Here is a 16,524-nt window from a genome sequence, read left to right as displayed (position 1 = left end):
ATTTAATTATTAATTAATCTTTCCGAAACCAAAATGTTACAGAGAATCGGTGAGATCTGTACAATTTAAACTTTAGAATTTTATTGGATTACCATTGGAAATTTAATCAAAAAAGAATTTTAAAATTACTATTTGGCCTAAAGGAAATGGAACCAGATGTATTGTGGAGTTATTTGAGATATATTTTTGTGATTATACTTCTGAAACAAAAATGTCAGACGGTATTTTAAAGAAATAAGTATTGATATTAGTTGATATTTTTTTAGAATATTATGCATTTCTATAATGTTATGTTTAAGTTAAAAGAGATTCTGGGCTTTTTTTATACAATCTTTGAGATTGTTATTTTTTTTTTGCCCGCTGTTAAATGATGAATGCAATTGCTTTCACAATTTATAGTGAAATGCAATATATTCTGAAAACAGCAAAAAAAAGGCAAAAAATTTTGGGGGAAAAATATGGAAATACGTGTACTGTGTAATATATTGATTTATTAAATATTAATACTTTTTTCTTTTTTTTCAGATTGTGAAAGAAAATTTTCAAAAAAAACCAACCATTTTTTCAAGTAATTTCAATTACATTTTAATTAAAAATTAAATTGTTGGGTGGGACAGGTATCTGAGAAATTAGAAGGTCTCTTTCTTCCACTTTATCTCAAAAAGATTTTTAGTATTTAGTTATTAATTCCTCAAGGATCTTGAGATGTGGTAATTGATTTTTAGTGTTTTAAAAAAAAAAAAAAAAAATACGCTTACCGTACGCGTACAGTAAAAAAAAAAAAAAAGTTTTAAAGAAAAAATAAAAAAAAGTTGAGAGGTAAGGTTGGCTCTTAAAAGAGCCGTTGTGTTCATGCAGGGACAGAGGAAAGGAAGTATGGGAACATTAGCTGGTTGGACATTTGTGCTGATCTATTTTGTTGTTAATGAGGGAAACACTGGTCTCCCTATGAACAATTAGATCATGGCAAAATGAACACCGCATAGTAACCCTACCAAACCGAGGGTTCGTTTCCAGAGGTTCTGAAAAAGGTGATTGTGCCCCCACAGATGAAGGGCTCAGCTGAGCTTCCGAAGAAGGATTCGGCTGAGCTGCTGTGGATGTGCTTGCTCGACTTACTGAAGGGTTGCCCCTAGTATGTCGTGCATGTGTCCTAGGATGCGCATCATCAAGGTGTCTCAACATAGTGTGATTCCCAAAGGAATACTTCTTGTTGGGATTACCTCGCGAAAGTACACGCTGGCACAGCTTGCAAGTCACCAAGGCAGCATTGACTTTTTTCTCAGCCTCTGGAAAACTGAAATACTCCCATATGAAAGAGCTCTTCTGTTTCCTCTTTCTCTGCCTGATGGTGGTGCTGCTAGCCTCACTCTCAGCAGAAGAGTGCTGGTCTGCCATCGTATCACAAAGACAAGTCAGCTCCTTCTTCTAAGGGATCACAAGCAGAAATGAGGGGAATGGGTGTGGTGTAGGAGAGTTCTAGAACTGAAAGTAGTTTCAACCAATCAAAAGTTGTGTTTCATGATCACATGACCCACCGTGCGCGTACGTTACGCTTACGTTACGCTTACGGTGCGCTTACGGTAAAAGTGCGCATGCGCGTAAAAAAGACACGCGCTCGCGCGCATGCGCAAAACAGTCACTCCACAACACTTCCGCGTAACGTGCGCGTGTAGCGTACACGCCTACGCGCCCCACGCACAGTACGCGCAGCTACGCAAATTGCGTAACTATACGCAAACAGAGTAGATAAATTACGGACATTGCGTAAACCGTATGCTTACCGTACGCTTACCGTACGCGCACTAAAAAAAAAAAAAAAAAAATATATATATTTTCTATGTTATACTAATATATCTTACCTGTTTGGTAAAAAAAAAAAGAGAAAACTTGATATATTGCATATTTTTTTTTTTTAAAACATAGTGTTTTAAGAGAATAAAAAGTTAAAAAAAAACTTGTTTTTTTTTTAAAAAAAAAAACACATTTAAGATAAGAATTTATAATAAAAAAATCATACAAAATCAATAAAAAAAAATATGGGAATCACATATGTTATAGGTAAGAATTAGCATTTAAAAAACCATACAAATTCACTGAAAAAACCATGGGTTTCACACACGTTATAGTTAGAAATTAGCATTTAAAAAACCTTGCAAATTCACTGAAAAAACCATAGGTTTCACACATGTTATAGTTAGGGATTAGCATTTAAAAAACCTTGCAAATTCACTGAAAAAACCATAGGTTTCACACATGTTATAGTTAGGAATTAGCATTTAAAAAACCTTGCAAATTCAGTGAAAAAACCATAGGTTTCACACACGTTATAGTTAGCTGGACATTTCACTCGTAAAAAAACAATGAAATTTCCCCGTTATAGTTAGTTAAGCTAACTATAACTCACGCGCCCGCAATGCACTGCTGATGATGTCACATATTACATCACTCATGACATGGTCAGTGACATCACTCATGACATCACTGATGACATCTCAAATGACATCACTGATGACATCACTGATGACATCATCCATGTGATGGAGTGGCAGACCTCCTCTCACCCTAATATAACCTTTGATACACACATTCAAAAATAGAGACTGAAATTTTCAAAAAAATGGACATACCAATACCAATTACAACAACCTCTTCAATAATTCTAAGATCCACATAAACATCCACTCATTCACCAACAGTCCTGTACAGTCACTCATTCGTGTACTCACACATCATATGTACTCATACACCTATACATCCTGTAACACAATGCCTCTCATCCATAGAGTTACTCACACACATAGTTACTCATGCTAATAAAGAATCAAACATACATTTATTTGCATATACAGTTATATACACACCACCACACTTACTTCTATTGAAACTTACACATACTTAGTCTTTTAAACAATCACTTATAGAAACACATACTTATTCATACAGGAACTCTTTCAATCTCTCACTCTCACATACACTCACTTATATACACCAATAGTCACATATACTAGTTTAAAACATATGTAGTTACTCATAAAGACACTATTGAGACAGCCATTCACTCACTAACACACCCATACACACACTCTTCCACCCATACAGTCCTGCACATATGCTGTCTTCAACACATACAAACAGTGAGTCACTCATTCATGCACTTATGCACTACGTAATACCCCCCACTGAACCATACAGACACTCAGACACTCATACTGATACTCAAAAAACCAACTAATATCTATATAGACACTCATGTAGCTGCTCACCAACCCATGCAGCCACTTATACACAAAGTGAGAGACTGATACAGGTATTTACACATTTAAACATTACTCACTTAGCCATGTATTCAATAAGATACACTTAATCAGTCAGTAATACAATCAATTTTTCAAAAACAAATCATCCATTTAGACACTTATATACTCATTTATTCTTCCATCGACCTTGAGATATACATATATAAAACATATGTAATTTTCAGAAAAACACACATTCACTGGATGATGTCATCAGTGATGTCATCAGTGATGTCATTTGAGATGTCATCAGTGATGTCATGAGTGATGTCACTGACCATGTCGTGAGTGATGTAATATGTGACGTCATCAGCAGTGCATTGCGGGCGCGCGAGTTATAGTTAGCTTAACTAACTATAACGGGGAAATTTCATTGGTTTTTTACGAGTGAAATGTCCAGCTAACTATAACGTGTGTGAAACCTATGGTTTTTTCACTGTATATATATATATATACATATTACCTACTAGCAGTCACCATTAGGTAGTTATAGCAAGGACCTATTATCCATAGGAAAAGTGTTTATTGATTTGCTAATGTCTTTGACGCTGTTTGACGAATCTAATGGGGCACTTCGGTCAGCTCCTGTCTTGAAAGTTTCGTGTTGATTCGTCAAGCGAGGGTCGAGAAAAAAGGTGGCTCCCAAAACGCGTTTTCCCCATGTTAATTTCCATAGCAAAAATTGGAACAGGCTACAGTCTGAACTCCTGAACGGCATTACACCAAATTTGGCAAAAAGATAGGTCTTGGTTCAGAAAGCGACCTTTTTTTTAAATGTTGTAAATCCGCTCGGTAGTTCCTGAGAAATTAAAATAAGAAAACTTTCAATATCTGAGCACCGAGGAGGGTTCACAAACCCTCCCAAGCATGAGCTCAATTCTGATTGGCTGCCAACACTCCAAACCAAAATTTGTTGGCAGCCATCTTGTAACTCGGTAACCAAGTCACAAGAAATCAGTAAGAAAAAAGGTGAAAAACAAGAAAAGGGGGCAGGGTAGAAACACCCTGACCCCCTAGGCCTGCTCATGGGGTCCCACAGGGACATCCAGGGCTAAAAAAAGCATTTTCTTTTTAAAAACGGCCGATTTCGCGCTGGGTTCGCAAATCCAGCAGAGAAAATAGTAAACAGTTCTTTGCTGTTGTGTGCGTAGGTGATGGTTTTGTCTAGGGGTGCTATTTTCCCTGTGGTTTCAAGGAGGAGGTGGAGTGCGTTGATGGCGGATTTGAAGGTAGCATGGGTTTCTGGGGCTTTGTTGTTTCTCCATCTCTTCTCAAGTTGTCTGCAAGTGTGTCTGGATTTGTGGAAGGCAGGAGTGAACCAGCTGGCTTTCCTGGAGTGTTGCTGGCCTGGTCTTTTCTTGAGGGGTGCCAGAGTTTTGGCGCAGTTGGAGATCCATCGGTGGAGGTTGCGTGCTGCGGTGTTGGCATCCTTTGGCGTTGGTGGAGTGGTTGTGCTGAGAGAGTTGATGAAAAGGCCTTGATCCAGCTGCTGCGGGGAGCGGTGAAGTCAGTGGTGTATGGTGGATGTGGTGAAGCCAACATGTACGCAGTGTTGGGCCATCCAGGAGATTTCGATGCGGTGGCTGTAGCTGATGTTCCTGCTGACAGAGAAGACAGAGTTGAGCGTGTGTCCAGTTGTGTGGCTTGGTAGTTTATCCTGTTCTGTATAAGTCCTCCTCCAATATCTTTCTAATTTGTTGCATCAACTATTAATTTTCGTCCGTGTTTTCATATACCAGGGACTGGAGGGATTACCTCTCTGAGTCAACGTTTTTATTGGATTTGTAGCATCCAGGGTTTTTGTTATCAACTCCTGTAAGATTTCATAGTTCGCCTCAACTGTAGAGTCCTCCTGAAAGCAGTTTAAGGTGTCAAATATCTTGCCTTCCGTACGCTTTCCATAGTTTGTCCCAGGCTCTACCCTGTAATGCCAATTTTTCTGTTTTTCCTTACTTCAAAGGCTTAAACCCATGAATTTCACATTCAATTAGTATGTGATCTGACCAGCTCAAAGTAATACTATCCTTTACTGTGATCAGGTCAGCAAAATTATGTCAAGAGTGTGTCCCTTTTGGTGAATAGGACCACTTGCCAACTGATGTAGTCCTAGGATTTTACAGGGGCTTAACAGTTCATTACAATGGATAAACGAGCTAGCTCCTGATCATAATTTAAACTCCCCTAAAATAATGAGGTTAGAGTGGAACAGTGCTGGGTTAGTGATTCATTTCATGAACGGTTGAAAAAAGTTGTTAGGTGGGCCAGGTGGCTTGTAGCAGAATATACCTGAAAAGGCTGTCCCTTCCTTCTTTTTGAGGGTGACACCGACCAGTTCCACCTCCTGGATTTTATCCATTTGTATGGTGTTTATTTCCCATTTTTCTTTAAAGGTAACAGCGACCCCCATCTCTCTTCTCAGCCCTAAGTTGATGAATTACCTTACTCCTTGGGGGGGGGAGGAGGCAGGTTATTCCTAGATCCACTTCTAAGTCTGGGGCAATCTAGGTTTCAGTAATGAAAAGGATGTCCTATTCATTTGACTCCAGTAGGATATTAAGTTCTATGGCATGTTTGGTAAAAGAGTGGGCATTTAACAGCCACATTTAATTCCCCCACCTCTTGATTTTATGCTGACAGGGGTTGTGGTATTAGTCTCCACGTGTTACCCGAACTCGTCTGTCTTTACTTCAGGAAGGTTCGCCCACCTGAGTCTTAGTAGTTTTTCATTAGAGTATATTTATTTATTTTGAAAGTTTTATAGAGCACGAACAAGACCCAAGGGGGTATCAGAGCGCTGTACAGCGTTGTAGTAAGCAATTATACAGAACACAAGGAAGGTATAACAGTAGTATCATTGGTGCAATTTAGAGCTACGAGAAAAAAAAAACATCTTACAATCAACATTTGATGCAGTTAAAGGGATTGTCTAAGATTAGAACAAAAAGAAGGGAAAAATATGTCATAGAACATCACTGAAAAATATTTCAAGATTTTGGTTATTAACACAACGCACTAACATGATCAGCTCGCTAACGTTCTATCTTGAGTCATATTCTTGCTTCAATGGATAGCCAGTTTAGCTGCAAAAGGTTGGGTGAAATGTGATCAAATTTCCTAGAACCCATTAAAAGCCTGGCCGATGCATTCAATGTGGCACAGAAAGGAGACAAGCTAGCTTTGGGAAGTCCTGCGAGGGTCACCAGCCCGTATTCCAATCTTGGGATAGTAAGGGATTGAACCGCCGGTCTGAGAGGGGGGGGGAATGGTTTGATTTTCTTCAGTGTGTTGAGTTGGAAATTGGCTCCCCTAGTAGTAGCACTGATGTGTGCCTGCATGTTTAGGTGTTTATCCAAGGTGATGCCTAAAGATTTGGCAGAGTCTACAACGTGAGGAGTGCAGTTCAGAGCAGTTAGGTGTTTAATCCAGTCGAGGGTAGGAGCTGAGTGATTAGGTGGGGTGATCAACAGAAATTCCGTTTTGAGAGTATTTAGTAGGAGATGATTCTGAGCTAGCCATTGTTGAGTTTGAGCAAGTTCAGTGTTTAACATTTTTATGTCCTCTTGCAAGGAGATCTTCAGGTACAGTTGCGTGTCTTCCGCATACATGTAGTATTGGATGTTGGCTCTGTTCAAAATGACTGCAAGAGGTTCCATAAATAGATTGAAAAGAGTGGGCGAGAGCGTAGAACCTTGAGGGACTCCAATAAGGACAGGGGTACTGGAAGCGAGGGCATGATTAACTTTGATCCTTTGCGTGCGGTTGTGAAGGAAGGAGGAAAACCAGTTTAGGACCGGGCCCGACAATCCCATCCTATGTTGTAGGAGATCAATCAAGTTTTTGTGTTTGATGGTATCGAAGGCTGAGGACAGGTCTAGAAGGATCAAGAGACAAGGGACATTTTGGTTGAGAGCTCTCACGGCGTCATCAACAATGTTGAGTTAGTGGCGTTTCGGTGCTGTGCCTGAATCCTGACTGATGGGAATCCAGGAGTTGATATTTCTCAATATGTTTGCATAGCTGAGAGTGAATGCATTTGTCAAGCAATTTTGTTAAAGTCATGCTGCTGGTGATAGGTCGGAAGTTGTTTGGATCTGATAAGTCCGCATTGGGCTTCTTGGGGATGGGAGTAACTTGCCCAGCTTTTAGGCAGTCTGGAATCTTTGCCTGTAAAAGAGATTCATGAATGATCCTGGACCAAAGAGGGAGAACGGCCGAGATTAAACCTTTATAGAGCTTAGGAGAGGATCACCAAAATGGTTTGAGGGTTTGATGGATGCCATGTTGCGAAGTAACTAGGGGGCATATCTACAATGACGGCGATAAATAAACTCAAAGCTCGCTTAGCGCTTTGTTATTTATCGCCGTCTATCTCTGGAATTTCTCGCCCTGGTAACACGTTATTAACAACGCATTACTCCAGGGCGATAAAAATTCCAGAGATAGCGGAGAAATCGCCGTTTGCAGGGAACATCGCTGGTTTTCCAGCGATGTTCCCTGCAAAACGGCGATAACTTTGCTGATACGACCCACAGGGTCGTATCAGCATAATCCACCCCAATGTTAGGGATAGGTAAGTCTGCTTTTTAGCAGATGTTAGTTTTTGGACAAAACTGCGGTTTTCTCCAAAAACTAACGTGTGCTAAAATGCTGGGGCAGCCTTTTTTAATATCGCAATGTGAACATCAGCGATATTTACAAGGTTGTCCTGCCCAGTGATGCCCACTTTGCATCTCATTAGAGATGCAAAGGGAGGCGTTGGGTTAAAGGGTGCTGCCATGCGCTAATGCATGTTAGCACCCTCTTGTTAATAGGGCGATAGTTTTATCTCCGTTTTTTTACTTTAAAAGTAAAAAAAGCGGAGATAAAGCCCTTGTAAATATGCCCCTCAGTGTCGTTCGGTAGGAGAAAACTGCTCCAAGAGGCGTTGTTCTTGAGGTCCAAAGGCGAGTGCATTGTCGTGGGTTCTGCCACCTCTCCTGCTCCTGCCGGCAGTATCTTGGATAGCAAAGTTGGGGTAGTGTGTAATAGCTCCAGCTCAATTTTCATTGTTTTTTCAGCGAAGTGAGCTGTAAAATCATCACCACTAGGAAGCGGGGATAACGGAGTCAAGCTCTGGTTAGAGGATTGGTTAGATTGTTCCTTAATGATTTTGAAGAGTTTTTTGGTCTGTTTTTGGCTCCATCCAGTTGAAGTCTGAAATGATCTATTTTCGCCAAGTGTATGTGTTTGTTGTAAACACTTCTCATTTTCCTCAGTTGAGAGAGATTTGAGGTGGAAGGTGAGTTTCTCCAGAGTCTCTCCGAGAGTCTTAGATTGCGCCGTTCATCATTTAGAGCACCATTAAACCATGGTTTAGAGAGTTTGACTGGGATCCTTTTGAGCTGTTTCGGAGCAACAGAGTATACCTTCCTACCTGTTGGAGACTTCCTCTATAGATCAAAAATGGCAGCATGGCTGGGGCTGTGTACGAATGGTGCGTGGATGGGCGCAGATGGGTTTGCCTTTGGTGCGCCTTCGGTGTGTTCGCTGAGCGGTCACACCAGCATGCTCGTTCTTATAGCCCCTCCTCCACCCAAAGAAGGACAACTAGTGGCTTCAAACAGCGGGTTCACCGTTCATTAATGTGTTGCTCTCTGTGTTTGAGCGGGTTCTTGGCTGCACTAAGAACAGCACATTTGCTGCAATAGGATGGCATGTCCCATACAGTGTCTGCACCCAGTTAAGGGTGTGGTCAAAGGCACCTTGGGACACTCGACTCTTAGTCTAATAGGGCAGCCTGTGGCTGGTGTGATGGAGATGCTGCAGCTACAGTGCCACTCAAGACATGCTTACTACTATAGTGCCGTTCCCTTTCCTGACCCTTGTCTGAAGCCTTAGTTATAGGTTTGTCATGAGTGACTACTGGATGGCAAACATCATCAGAGGTACAGTTGTCAAGCTTAATGAAGGAAATCCTTCCCACAGCTTCTGGCAATAATATTTCTGGAAACTTTTTCTTTGCTTTTCATTCCTGCCCCTTGTGCTCCTCCTGGCAAGAACACCCACCTGCCCCTTTCTGTGTGAGCCCCTCTGCCCCCTCTGCCTCACTCTAGGAGCCTTCATCTTTGGAGCAGATACCATCAGGGGGTCCTCTCTAGCGACTCAGTTACAGGAGGTAAGGAGACGCAGTGCTCCGGGGGTGGTAAGTGAGTCCTGCTGATTCTAGCAGGAGAGACTTCCTACTACCGAGAGGAGGGAAGAAACTCCCCGCATTTGGAGCGAGAGAAGGGAGGTCTCTTTGCTAATATGAACCCAAAAGTGGAGTCTGCTCAGATCCTTCTCCAAAGGTTCCTTTCCAGCTCACGCCTCTTTGCTTCCATATCCTTGAGTTCCTTTGTTGCTAAGGAAAAACAGCACTGCAAGTCCCAGAATGACATGGACAAGAGAGAGTGGGATGGCTAGTGCACCTGATACAGGGTGACCTTAGGTCAGCTCTTCAGCCAGTGGTTTCTTTTCAGCTCACGGGGAAATAAAACTGTGTTAGCGATAGGTGAATCTCATACTAGTATCATGGGCCCTCGAGAACTATTTAGCTGTCTCCCTTGCAAGTACAGTGTATAATATTCCACGTTGTCTCCATGATAAATGACCCTTAAATGCAGAATTAGGGTTGTTTCATGTTTCTTGGCGAATGCTTGCTTTTTCATTGGAGTTTGGGATGTCTCTGTTAATGATTGTGACTTGAAGTTGAGATTAACTCCTTTTTTGAATCTCTGCCTTTGGAAATGTGATCACAATTCTTCGGTAGAAGCCAATAAAAGGCTCATTACCCAGGCAAATGGAGAGCAAGAGAGGAGTCCATGCAGGAGGGCAGATACAAAAGCCAGACCCTGTGACCAACCCCCACAATGCACTGCCAAAGGCCACGCGCAGGCGGCGCTGCTACTCATGGTTGATTGGGGCAGGGAACTGTTGCTTATGGTATAGAAAATATAAACCCCCAAAAGTCATTGAAAAAGCCAAAGGTTAAAGTGAAGTTAGCTTTGGTTACAACACATTAAGATACGTTTAGCAAAAGCCCTTAGAAATTAGTTAAAAAAATACAGCTAAGCTTCAGTTATATTTACGAATTAAAATCGAAAAAACACTGAAATTCACAAGTTATGATTAGAAACATATTCCATAACTCACACAGCCATGCAAACCAAACTGTATTTTGCTCACCAAATGGAATCCATATGATCTCACTATAGTGATACCAATAAATAACAACTAAAAGTGAAATGTAATTAAACATCAACACAAATCAAACCCATTAATGATTCCAGAGCCAAAGTTGTGTCTGTGAAGGTGGTAAGCATAATGTGATATGTTATCTAATCTGTGAAATGATTTGCAACATTTATAATTACTATTTCATTAGGAGTGAAGTTATGAACATTGCATTTTGTGTATGGGTTATGGATTGCATGGCTGTAACGTGAGATATGTATTGGGGTCCTAACTATGATTTGCAAATTTCAGTGTTTATGCGTTTGGTATGCTGTGCAGATTTGTGGAGCGCACTATCACCAGGAGCGTATCCTGGCGCTGCGGAGGTGTGAGTCAAGCCAAACCTAGGGCCTGGAGGGATTACTCCAAAAGACAGGTCTTCAGCTACTTGTGTAATTCAAGAAGTGCGGAGGAGCCTCTAATGTGTAGTAGCAGGTCATGCCATGCTTTCGGAGCTATGTAGGTGAGGCTCAACCCCGTATCTAATTTTCCATATGAATGGGATGTGTGCAAGTCGGAATCCGGATGAGCACAGGTGTCTGGAAGGTTTGTGAAAGCAGATGCAATTATTGAGGCATGCTGAGCAGTCGTTCGTTTTCTTTTTATGGCCCTCTTAGTTCTCCCTTATTTTAGCCTTACTGCATGATGTACCCTGATTTGCACATGTTGCACTCACACGTTTATTTTTGTGCCACAATATTATTTTAGCAAAAAACTGCATGTTTTTGTTATTTGTTCTTTTCTCTAAGACTATGTCTGAACATCTCGTACAAGGTCAAACAACACTGTGCTCTGTCTTCTGTGCTCGGTTAGCAATGAAGCATGGCATTTAAACACAATATACATTCTCATCTGTTATTTTCAAAAAGGCACCTCGTATCATACACCAAGACATGCCATTTGAAAACAGAGAGGGGAATTCTTGCAGAGGAGAGGCCCTGAGACGAACCTGCCAGCCTTGTGCACCCTGAGATGCAGATTACCTAACAATAATAAAGGTGTGGGGTTCGGTTCTAATCCCAGAGATCTAAGATATATCACTCTGCCTCCGTAGTGAGGATAGGCTGAGGCAGATAATTCTTTAAACATGGTAGGGCTTCTCATTGTATACAGCTTACTTGTGATGCTACTCACTCTGCTGGCATGCATATGTTTTCTAGATGCATCACAGTTGTTTTATAATAGAGCACAATAGTTTCAATAAACATTGTAAACTGTTCTTGTGTCTTTGTTTTGTTTATTATGGACATGCATGAGTGAGTAAGTGAAATGGGGATGATCTGTTTCCACGGTTTCCTGAAAGGACGACAGTGTTGTGTTCTGGAGTGCTAACTTACCTATCACACTGGGAAGGTTAGGAGAGAAAGTAAGGCACTATGAGCTAGTCAGGATCAGGGTTTATAGGTGGTGCTTCAGTCCCCCCTGATGTTCGGTGATCCCAGGCATTGTTCTGTTTCCACAGAATCCCTGCAACAGAGCCAGTGTTATGGAGTGATTTTAAAGTGTGGGTCAGAGGGTTGAATTGTGCTAGTTTGTATATTGGGAGTCAGTGGAACTCCTTCAGGTGTGGTGTAATGTGAATACGACTTGGGAGCTTGAGAGTGATTCTGGTCACCGAGTTATGAATGGTCTGCAACCTTCTGGTGAGTTTTTTGTTGATTTTGGAATAGAGGGTGTTCCCGCAGTCCAGCTTGTTTGTGACAAGGGCATGCATGATGATTTTCCGAGTGATGGCATGGGCTTGGGACGTTATGTCGAGTTTGCTGAATCCTGAGATTCTTGGCGTTGATGGTGGGGTTGGGTGTTGGTCCAAGATCTTTTGACCAGCAGGTGGAGTCCCATGGTGAAGTGCTCATCCCGAAAATTACTTATTCTGTATTGTCAGTGTTCAGCTTCAGGCAATTGGTCTTCTTCCAGTGGGCGATTTCAGTCATTGAACTTTTTCTGGATACTGGGTGTCTTGTCCGTGAGGGAGAGTATGATCTGTATGTTGTCGGTGTAGGAGAGGACGTTGATGTGAGAACAGATAAAGCTGGTTATAAGGATCATTTATGTGTTGAAGAGGATCCGTTTCAGAAGGATCCTTGCAGAACTCCTCAGTTGAGGTCGTGGGCATCCGAGGTGCATGGCGCCAGGCGAACTGACTGGGTCCTTTTAGTCAGGAAGCAGCAGACTCATCGGTGTGCGGAGAGGTCCAGAAGGATGGATTAGGGAAACTGTGTCTTCTCAGTCTACAGTCATGCAGACGTCATCTGTGGCAGTGAAGAGAGCAGTTTCCATGCTGTGATTGGGTCTGAAACCAGAAGTGGTGTTGAGGAGCTGAGGGTCATTGAGGTTGTTTTCCAATCACATATACATATGTTTATTGTATGTGCGTTTATATATGTCCATATATATATATATCTATCTATCTATATATACCAAGCCCATTGAAGTGGGCGAAACGCGTCATCCTGTCATGAAGTAAAATAATGAATATAACAGCACAAAATTGGTGTCCATGTCCCGCTATCAGTTGACAGCACTGTGGGAATTGTGTTTGGACATATATATATCATTAGATTGAGGAAGGCTGCTGTGACAGCCGCAACGCGCCTCTCTTGCTTGCCGGGTTGGGAGAGGCCTTATGGAATAATAAGTGCCTCAAATCCTAGCATTCTTCGTGTGCGTGCTCTCTTCCGTGTGGAGCAGGGGTTTGTCTGGATATATATATGTGTATATATATATCCAGACAAACCCCTGCTCCATATATAAACATGAAAAAAACATAGGTTTCAGGGACCTTATAGTTAGAAATTCGCATTTAAAAAACCTTTGAAATTCACTGAAAAAAACACAGGTTTCATGGACGTTATAGTTAGTTGGACATTTCACTCGTACAAAACCAGAGAAATTCGGCTGTTATAGTTAGTTCAGCTAACTATAACTCACGCCCCCGCAATGCACTGCTGATGACGTCACTTATTACATCACTCATGACATGGTCAGTGACATCACTGATGACATCACTGATGACATCTCAAATGACATCACTGATGACATCATCCACATAATATTCTGATGCATCTTCTCACACCCTAATATAATCTTTCATACACCCACCCTGAATTACAGACTGCCATTCTCAAAACCAAAGACACTCCAACACCAATAACTACATACCCACTCACTGATTCTTAGGTCTACACACACATCCACTAACTCACCCATACAGTCACTCATAATTTCGGTCACTCATCAGTCACAGTCTCCCACCGCACCCTAATCATGAGACTCCGTGACGCTGGCATCTGCGACAAGGCACTGACGGGATCAACTCCTTCCTCACCTGCCAGACTCAGCGAACCTACAGAGATCAGCTGCAGAGTGCCCCAGGGTTCCTCCCTGAGCCCCACCCTCTTCAAGATCTACATGGCCCTCCTTGCAGCCATCGTCAGAAGCCCCATACCCAACATTATCACCTATGCTGACGACACCCAGCTGATCCTCTTCCTCACCAACAAACCCAAAACCACAAGAACCAAATTCCACAGCCGAATGAAGGATGTTGCTACCTCGATGAAAGATAGCTGCCTCAAGCTCAACTCGAGAAAGACTGAAATGCTTGTCCTGGGACCCACCCCTTAGCCTGGCATGACTCTTGGTGGCCAGTCGCTCTTGGATACCCTGCCACCCCGACAGACCACGCATGGAACCTTGGCATCATAATGGACTCATCGCTCACAATGAACGGCCAAATTAAAGCAGTTTCCTCAGCCTGTTTCCACACGCTCTGCCTGCTTCAAAAGACATTCAGATGGATCCCCACAGAATCCAGAAAGATGGTCACCCACACACTCTTCATCTGCAGACTCAACTACGGCAAGGCATGCTACGCTGGTGTCACCCAGAAACAACTCAAGAAGCTGCAGAACGTCCAAAATGCCACCACCAGACCAGTCCACGACATCCCCTGCCGCAGCAACCTCACGCAACACCTCCAACAACTCCACTGGCTCCCAGTCACAAGAGAATCACCTACAATCTCCTCATACATGCCTACAAAGCTCTCCATCATGAAGGACCAGCATACCTGAACCACCTCCCTGCTTTCTATGTACACGCCAGACAACTCCGTTCCACCCAACTCACCGTAGCCTCCGTCCCCACAACCGGAGAAAGATCCTTCTTCTACCTCGCCGCCAAGACCTGGAACTCAGGCAATCTGTGCCACCGATCCAATTCAAGAAGCATCTCAAGACCAGGCACTTTCAATTGATCCTATACCCAGAAGGACCAGCGGATCCACCGCCCCCTTCCCCGGTGCCTGAGACCCTCACGGGTGAGTAGCTGTGCCATACAAACCCCTGATTGATTGATTGACCTTTAAAAAGTGCTCTAAAACTACACAAAAACGAAATTAGGAAAGTGAAAGTAAACTTTTACTTAAAAGCAATCCAAGAAGCAACAAATAAATTAAGGAAAATGTGGGGTCTGGTTAGGATATTAGCAAGCCCGGCTCGCACAAAGCAAACCATAAAACCATCACGGGCACTCTGTGATAAGCTGTCCGAGTTCTTCCACAATAAAATGTAGCTTATCTTACAAGACATTAATAGAAACTCTAGGAATCCACCTACACATGTTAATAAAAAGGAAACCTATGAGGTACCTGTGGAAGGGAGACCATTGAGACACTAATGGAAGGGAGTCCCAATAAATTAGAGGGATTTGAAGGGTTGGAGGAGGAGGATTCCAAGGCACTGGCCCTGGCAATCTCCTTGGATTCTCTCCTAGACGCTATTCCACCTACTATGTAGAAAGAAAGGGCAGAGGAGCTGTTACCTTGCTTGTTTAAACTTTGCAACTAGTCACTGATGACAGGCATGGTACCCAGGGATGTAGGACAGCCCAGGTTACCCCATTGCTATAGAAGCCAACAGCAGACAGAAATGATCCCAGTAACTACGGGCCGATCTCACAACTTCCTTTTCTAATAAAAATAATGGAGAAATACATCCACAGCAAATTGACACGCTATTTGGAAAATCACATTTTATGGAATTGGAACAAATGGGTTTTAGACCAGCCGTCGGGACAGAATCTGCACCTATTATCACCTTGGATGAGTTAAGGATGAGAGTGGACCGTGGTCAAACAGCAGTTCTGATGTTACTAGATCTTTCATCTGCATTTGACATGATAAATCATCACACTCTCATTCTTAGGCTGCGGGACATAGGTGTAGATGGCAGTCTCCTGAAATGGATAGAATCCTATTGGGCAGACAGATCAAAGGCACTCTCACTTCCACCTTTTCATTTGGAATTTAAGAGAACAGAGAATGGGGTACCTCAGGGCTCTGCTCCGAGTCCCAAACTCTTCAGCATATATCTACAACCACTGCTGACCCTGATTAGATCTTATGGCTCTCTTTTGTAAACTATGCAGGCAACACACAGCTGATCTTGGCCTTAGATAAAACCAACCATACCAGTGGAAGGCCTGCACAGCTGCATAAATTAGATGGCCCATTGACTGAGAAAAAACTCTCTGAAATTCAATAGAGGAAAATCAGAGTTTCTCTGCTGCGTACCCTTCAAAGAGCCCCATTATCTTCTACAGGGTTTCTGGCCCTGGACTCCCACAGACATCCTCAAAATATCTCACATAGTCAGGAACATAGGAATTCTTGTGGATGACACTGACTCTGGAGACTCAAATAAAAAAAAACTGCTAGCACCTGCTTTGGTCTTCTTCGGAACGTCAGGAAGATTATACCACTCTTGCCCCTGCCAGAATGAAAACTAGTGATTGAGAGCACAATTCTAAGCAGAATCGACTACTGCAATGCTCTTCTCATGGGGTCCCAGAATACTTGATAAAGAGGCTATATCGAGTACAAGCAGCAGCTGCTAAGCTTGCTCTAAACAAATCCAGATTTGACTCCTCCTCTAGTACCTTAGGAGAATTGCACTGGCTCCCAGTCAAGGAG

This window comes from Triturus cristatus, chromosome 3_2, assembly GCF_964204655.1.
Source record: "Triturus cristatus chromosome 3_2, aTriCri1.1, whole genome shotgun sequence".
NCBI classification, from domain to species: domain Eukaryota; kingdom Metazoa; phylum Chordata; class Amphibia; order Caudata; family Salamandridae; genus Triturus; species Triturus cristatus.
This window is presented reverse-complemented; position numbering follows the sequence as displayed.